General features: G+C 47.5%; 1 pseudogene; it reads left to right on the top strand.

The window, feature by feature from the left end:
* Positions 1-1,267: 1,267 nt before the first annotated feature.
* LOC147977581 (small nucleolar RNA Z247) lies at positions 1,268-1,406 on the top strand (annotated as a pseudogene).
* Positions 1,407-6,728: the final 5,322 nt, after the last annotated feature.

Here is a 6,728-nt window from a genome sequence, read left to right as displayed (position 1 = left end):
TCAGCTACTTAACTTCTCTGTAATTTGTTCAGCAGTACTAGAAACTATCAACTGAGATGGATGCTTATATTATATTACTAACTGAGAGGTTAGCTTACAGTTCATCTCGTTTTCATCTCTAACATCGAAGATTATCTACTTGTTTCCTTGCCTTCCTTCACCTGTACCTGGTGCTTCCTACAACCATGTTGGACGGTACAGCTCTCCGGCCCTCTGTTTGTTATATTCCATCTGATTTCTCCGGCCCTCGGTTATTTCTGCATTATGAATCTTAATGGTAGTATTTTTTTTGTTTGCAAGGGTTTGTCAGAATTTCTCACGCTGACAGATGAATTCTTTGTCTACTTGGTAACTTGGCCAGTCTAATATAGCACCACACTTGAACAACAGATGAAACAATTATGACGACAAACAACAGATCAGCTAGCACCAGAAATATGACATCCTTCCCGCTGTACTAGATTTTATTCTCATGGCCTCTGTCAAACACCATATTGCTGTGTATGTTACAAGGGGCTGCTGCACCATATCTTGCTATGCATATCTTGGTAATTCGGTTAGGTGGTTAGCTAGAGTCTATCTTCTCCTTTGTAATCTTATCTCTATCTAGTTTCCTCTCCAAGATGTAATCTAAACTGTATGCGCTATCAGGGAGGTGCGCCCCTGCCTATAAACACGTACGACGTCCCCTCGGGTTGAGGTACGACGCTTTCCCCCATCGCACATGGTAATCAGAGCCCTTCTCTTCCACAACGTCTAAACCCTAAAACTCCATCCAGTGCAAATCATGTCGTCCTCCTCCGGTGCCTCCCAGGCTAGCCTCAATGGCCAAGTCACGGAGAAGCTCTCCCGCACCAACTACATCCTCTGGTGCATGCAGATCATGCCGTAGCTAAGGGGCGCGGGCGTCTTCGGCTACGTCGACGGCACTACACCGGAGCCGGCCAGGATCCTCTCCACCAAGGACAAAGATGGGAAGGAATCGACTGAGCCGAACCCTCTCTATGCCATCTGGGCGCGAGAGGACCAGCAGGTGCTCGGGTACCTGCTGAACAACCTCACCAAGGAGGTGCTCGTGCAGGTGACTGCGATCACCACGGCGCGCGAGCTCTGGACGACACTGTCGGGGATGTTCTCCTCGCAGTTGCTCAGTCGCGTCAAAAACATCAGAACCTCTCTGGTGAACGCGCAAAAGGGCAACAAGACCGTCACCACCTACTTCTCCGAGATGCGTGGCTTTGCAGACGATCTGGCCGCCGCCGGGAAGCCTCTCGAGGATGATGAACTCATCTCCTACATCCTCCACGGCCTCGACATGGATTACCAGCCGCTCGTCTCCGCCCTCGACGCCCGAACCTCCCCGGTATCCCTCGATGAGCTCTTTGCAATGCTTAGTAATTTTGATCAGAGGGTGGCACAGTACCAGGGATCGAGCGGCTTCAAGTCGTCGGCTAACGCAGCAATGCGTGGGCGCGGTGGCTACTCCCATCATCGTGGCTCGCCTCGCTCCAAGGGCAAGCAAGGGAGCGGCGGCAGCAACGGCGGGTCCAACTCCCGCGGACGGATCAACTCCACCAACACCAGGGGCCGCCGCGGCGGGTCCTCCAGATCGCGCCCGGACACGGTGCGCAGCCAGATCTGTGGCAAGCCGTGTCACACGGCGAGGGACTGCTGGTACCGGTTTGATGAGGACGAGGCTTCCTCTGAAGAGGAAGAAAAGATCGCTGCTACTGCTGACGGCTCGTACGGTGTCGATACCAACTGGTATCTCGACAGTGGCGCGACAAACCATCTCATCGGCGAACTAGAGAAGGTAACGCTCAAGGAGAAGTATCATGGCAAGGACAGATCCACACCGCAAGCGGTGCAGGTATGAGGATACGTCACATTGGCCATTCAGTTTTTCATACCCCACGTAGACAATTTCACCTTAGGAAAATTTTGCATGTCCCTAGCACCGACAAGAATCTTCTATCTGTCCATCGAATCACCCTTGACAATCATGTTTATATTGAGTTTCACCCCTTCTTCTTTTTGATCAAGGATTAGGTCACGAGGAAAACTCCCTATCGAGGTAGATGCGTTCGAGGCCTCTATCTGTTGATTCCGGAGCTTCGAAGATACAATAAACAAGCTTGTGGTGCTATCAAGCTTTCAGCCACAAGATGGCACGACCGTTTAGGGCATGCTTCATTTTCCTTAGTTGATCGTTTACTTAAAAAGAATAAGCTCCCATTTGTTGGTGAGCGCAATGTTGAAACCATTTGTGATGCTTGTCAGAAAGCAAAAAGTCATCAACTCCCTTATCCCGTGTCCATCAGTGTTTCTACTTAACCATTATAGTTAATCTTTTTTGATGTGTGGGGTCCTGCCCCAAGCTCCGTTGGTAGACACGCATACTATGTTACCTTATTGATGACTATAGCAAGTTTTCCTGGCTCTACCTTCTTAAAAAAAGGTCAGAAGTGTTCCAAGTTTTTAAAAACTTTCAGGCACTTGTTGAACGCCAGTTTGACAGGAAAATTCTTGCTGTCCAATCAGACTGGGGAGGAAAATACGAAAAATTAAACTCCTTTTCCAAATGCTAGGAATCTCCCATCATGTGTCATGCCCTCACGCTCACCAACAAAACGGGTCTACAGAACGCAAGCATATGCACATCGTTGAGGTTGGCCTTGCCCTCTTGGCCGGAGCTTCGATGCCCTTAAAATTTTGGGACGAAGCGTTCCTTACTGCCGTTCACATCAACAACATGCTTCCTAGTAGAGTTATCAACAATGAAACTCCCATAAAACGGCTTCTCCACACAAAACCAGATTATAAATCTCTTCGTGTGTTTGGATGCGCGTGGTGGCCAAATCTCCGCCCTTACAACAACCGCAAGCTTATGTTTCGCTCCAAACAGTGTGCGTTTCTTGGGTATAGCGCTCAGCACAAAGGTGTCAAATGCTTGGACATCTCTACTGGTCGTGTCTACATCTCTAGAGATGTTGTTTTCGATGAGATAAAGTTCCCTTTTGCTGATCTACACCCCAATGCCGGCGCCTTACTTCGCAAAGAAATCCTCCTTCTTCCACCTCACCTTTCTGGTTATGATCAAGGGGGGCATGATAACTGCGATGATCATTTGTTGACTAATCCTCCTAACCATTTGCATGAGTCTTGTGATGCCCCAGGAGATCATAGCGGTGAAAACGGTGAAGAAAATGAAGAAAACGGTGCAACACATTGTCCATATCGCATGTGTCACGGTGGAGGGAGCAGATCCGCCTCGGGATCCGGCGCGCCAGTTGCGGCAGGCGAATCCGCCTCGGGATCCAGCGTGTCAACAGCGGCAGGCGGATCCGCCTCGGATCCTGGCGCGACAGCATCCGGCGCGCCAGCAGCGACCGGCTCCGCACTGGCCACGCGGCCAGCTGTGGCTGGTGGTGGCGGCTCCACCAGTCCGTGCGAATCAGAGACTGCCACACGCCCTGCTCCCATCGGCCCGGTCGACTCACGCTTCGGCAGCCAGCCGGCTGTCTAGAAGTGGCGTGACGCGGGGCGATCGGCTGGCGCGGGCCCAGCTGCGGCAGGCGCAGGATCAAGTGCAAATCTCTGCCAGCCCGTGCCCGCTGGTCGGATGGGATCTTCTGCGTCGGTTTCTTCTCCAACATCTCAGCCGCGAGCCACAGAAGATCACCTAGCTGCAGAACCTGCCACAACTACTGGTGCAGAAGGATCTGCCTCGGATCTGGCGCAGGAGGACTCATCCGCCGTATCTTCTATGGTGCAGAACAATTCTGTTGCATCACAGCACCGCACACGATTGCAGTCAGGGGTAACTAAGCCAGTTAATTACAAGCACATAACAAAATATGGTATGATCTGTTGTACAGGTGAACTAGGTGAGCCCAACACACTTGAGGAGGCCCTTGGTGATGAGAAGTGGAGATAGGCAATGCATGAGGAATATGTGGCACTAGAGAAAAATAAAATGTGGCATTTAGTTCCTCCAAGGCAAGGTAAAAATCTCATTGATTGCAAATGGGTTTTTAGGATTAAAAGAAAGTCTGATGGAATAGTTGATTGCTACAAGGCAAGGCTAGTTGCTAAAGGTTTTAAACAAAGATATGTCATAGACTATGAGGACACCTTTAGTCAACCATTCGTCTTGCCCTATCTATTGCTGTTTCCAGGGGATGGAGTCTTCGACAGCTAGACGTACAAAAAGCGTTCCTTCATGGTGTTCTGGAATAGGAGGTTTACATGAAACAACCTCATGAGTTTGAAAACAAACATGCACCCTCTCACGTATGCAGGCTTGATAAAGCATTGTATGGATTGAAGCAGGCCCCTAGAGCATGGTATTCTCGTCTCAGCAAGAAGATGCAAATGCTTGGATTTGTTCCTTCAAAGTCTGACACTTCATTATTTATTTACAATAAGTCCAATACATCAATATTTGTTCTTATATATGTTGATGATATTATTGTCATAAGTTCATCTGATGAGGCAATAACAAGACTGTTGAAGGACTTAAGTGCTGAGTTTGCTCTAAAGGATCTTGGGGACTTGCACTATTTCCTAGGGATTGAAGTAAAGAAGCACAAGGATGGACTTCATCTCTCCCAGGAAAAGTATGCAAATGATTTGGTAAGAAAAGCTGGGTTGCAAGGCTGTAAACCTACTACTACTCCTTTGTCTAGTACAGAAAAATTGTCTCTCACAGAAGGAACGCCCTTGAGCTCAGAAGACAGCACAAGATACAGAAGTCTAGTGGGTGCACTTCAATATTTAACTCTCACACGACCTGATATTTTTTTGCTGTCAACAAGGTGTGTCAATTCCTTCATGCACCAACCACAATTCATTTGACTGCTGCAAAACGTATGGTCAGATATGTGAAAGATACTATGAGCATTGGCCTTAATTTTAGCAAGTCATCTTCCACTCTTGTTAGTGTGTTCTCTGACTCAGATTGGGCAGTATGTTTGGATGATAGTCGCTCCACTGACGGTTTTGCAGTGTTTCTCTTGGATCTAATCTGATATCCTGGTGTGCCAAAAAACAAGCTACTGTTTCCAGGTCTAGCACAGAGGCAGAATATAAGGCACTAGCTAATGCTACTGCAGAGATTATATGGGTGCAATCTATTCTTAAGGAGCTTGGTGTGAGAACTACTCAAGCTCCATGTCTGTGGTGTGACAATCTGGGTGCAACTTATCTCTCAGCAAATCCAGTTTTTCATGCAAAAATAAAATATATTGAGATAGATTTTCATTTTGTCAGAGAAAGAGTTGCTAGTAAACTCCTAGACATTCGGTTCATATATTCCAAGGACTAGATTACAGATGGGTTTACCAAAGCCTTGCCCATACGAAGCTTTGAGAACTTCAAGTATAATCTCAACTTGATGAAGTTGTGATTAAGGGAGGGTGTCAAACACCATATTGCTGTGTACGTTACAAGGGGCTGCTGCACCATATCTTGCTATGCATATCTTGGTAATTCGGTTAGGTAGTTAGCTACAGTCATCTCTATCTAGCTTCCTCTCCAAGATGTAATCTAAACTGTATGCGCTATCAGGGAGGTGCGCCCATGGCTATAAACACGTACGGCGTCTTCTCGGGTTGAGGTACGACGCTTTCCGCCATCGCACAGCCTCATCCCACAGGCTGTTCTGCTCTGCTCAAGGGAAACACTTTCCGATGGATTGGAGAATACTAACACTTGAATTGGATTAGAGAATATAAAGACCTGCAATCTTGATGAATACTAAAAACTGGCCGACTGATTATGTGCGTCTTTGACTGCCTGGCTTTTTAAGAACCTCTACAGCTGGTGATGCACTTGGTAATTCAGACTTGCAGAGTTCTGAGTTGGAAATCTACCACGGTGGGCGTGGCATTTCTGGTTTATTAGTTAGCCTTGTTCTTATCTCAACATGCCGTGTTTGTTCCTTTTCGTATTGCTGGCCAGCCATGTGCCCTCAGTTATTCCTTGGTGTAGTTTCACCGCTGGTTGGCTCGTAGGGGTGGACTAACGAGCAGCTCGGCTCGTTAAGCTCGTACTCGTTAAGGCTCGGCTCGTTAAGCTCGTTAAGATTAACGAGCAGAAAACCCTGCTCGGCTCGGCTCGTTTGAAGCTCGTTAAGCTCGTGAGCGCTCGTTAACAAATTATAATATGTTATGATATACATGATGAATGTGTAGGTATGGTTTTCAAGATGAAATATGGTGACTACAAAAAGAAATGAAGTAGTTTGTTGCCTCATATGTCAATTAGATTAAATAGATGGGCTGAGATGCTACAAAAAGTTTGTCACATAAGATAAAAATATGTGTTGTGTTATTGCTAACGAGCTTAACGAGCTACTCGTGAAACTCGTTAGCTCACTCGTTAAGCTCGTTAAGCTTAACGAGCTATAATCAATGATTGGCTCTGTTCATTAAGAAGCGAGCTATGAGCTTAATGAGCCGAACTATCGAGCGCTCATTAAGCTCACGAGCTACGAGCTTTTGGTCCAGCCCTATTGGCTCGTACCCGCATGCATGCGCTTTGCCAGGACGCTGGGTGCAGTCCTTTCCCATAAATTGCTCAGTGATGGCTGCACTGCACTGCATTGCAATGCAACAACGAGATTAATGACACACCAACCATGGAGAAACATGCATGCTGCGGCACTGCAATTACTGGGCTAGGAGCCTAGGACACAAGCACGTACTTCTTTTCCTTCCCTCGCGCAA

Source organism: Triticum urartu, chromosome 3A, assembly GCF_056163025.1.
Source record: "Triticum urartu cultivar PI428250 chromosome 3A, HENAU_Tu73, whole genome shotgun sequence".
NCBI lineage: Eukaryota > Viridiplantae > Streptophyta > Magnoliopsida > Poales > Poaceae > Triticum > Triticum urartu.
Note: the sequence above shows the minus strand (reverse complement) of the source record. Positions and strands in the feature narration are given on the sequence as shown.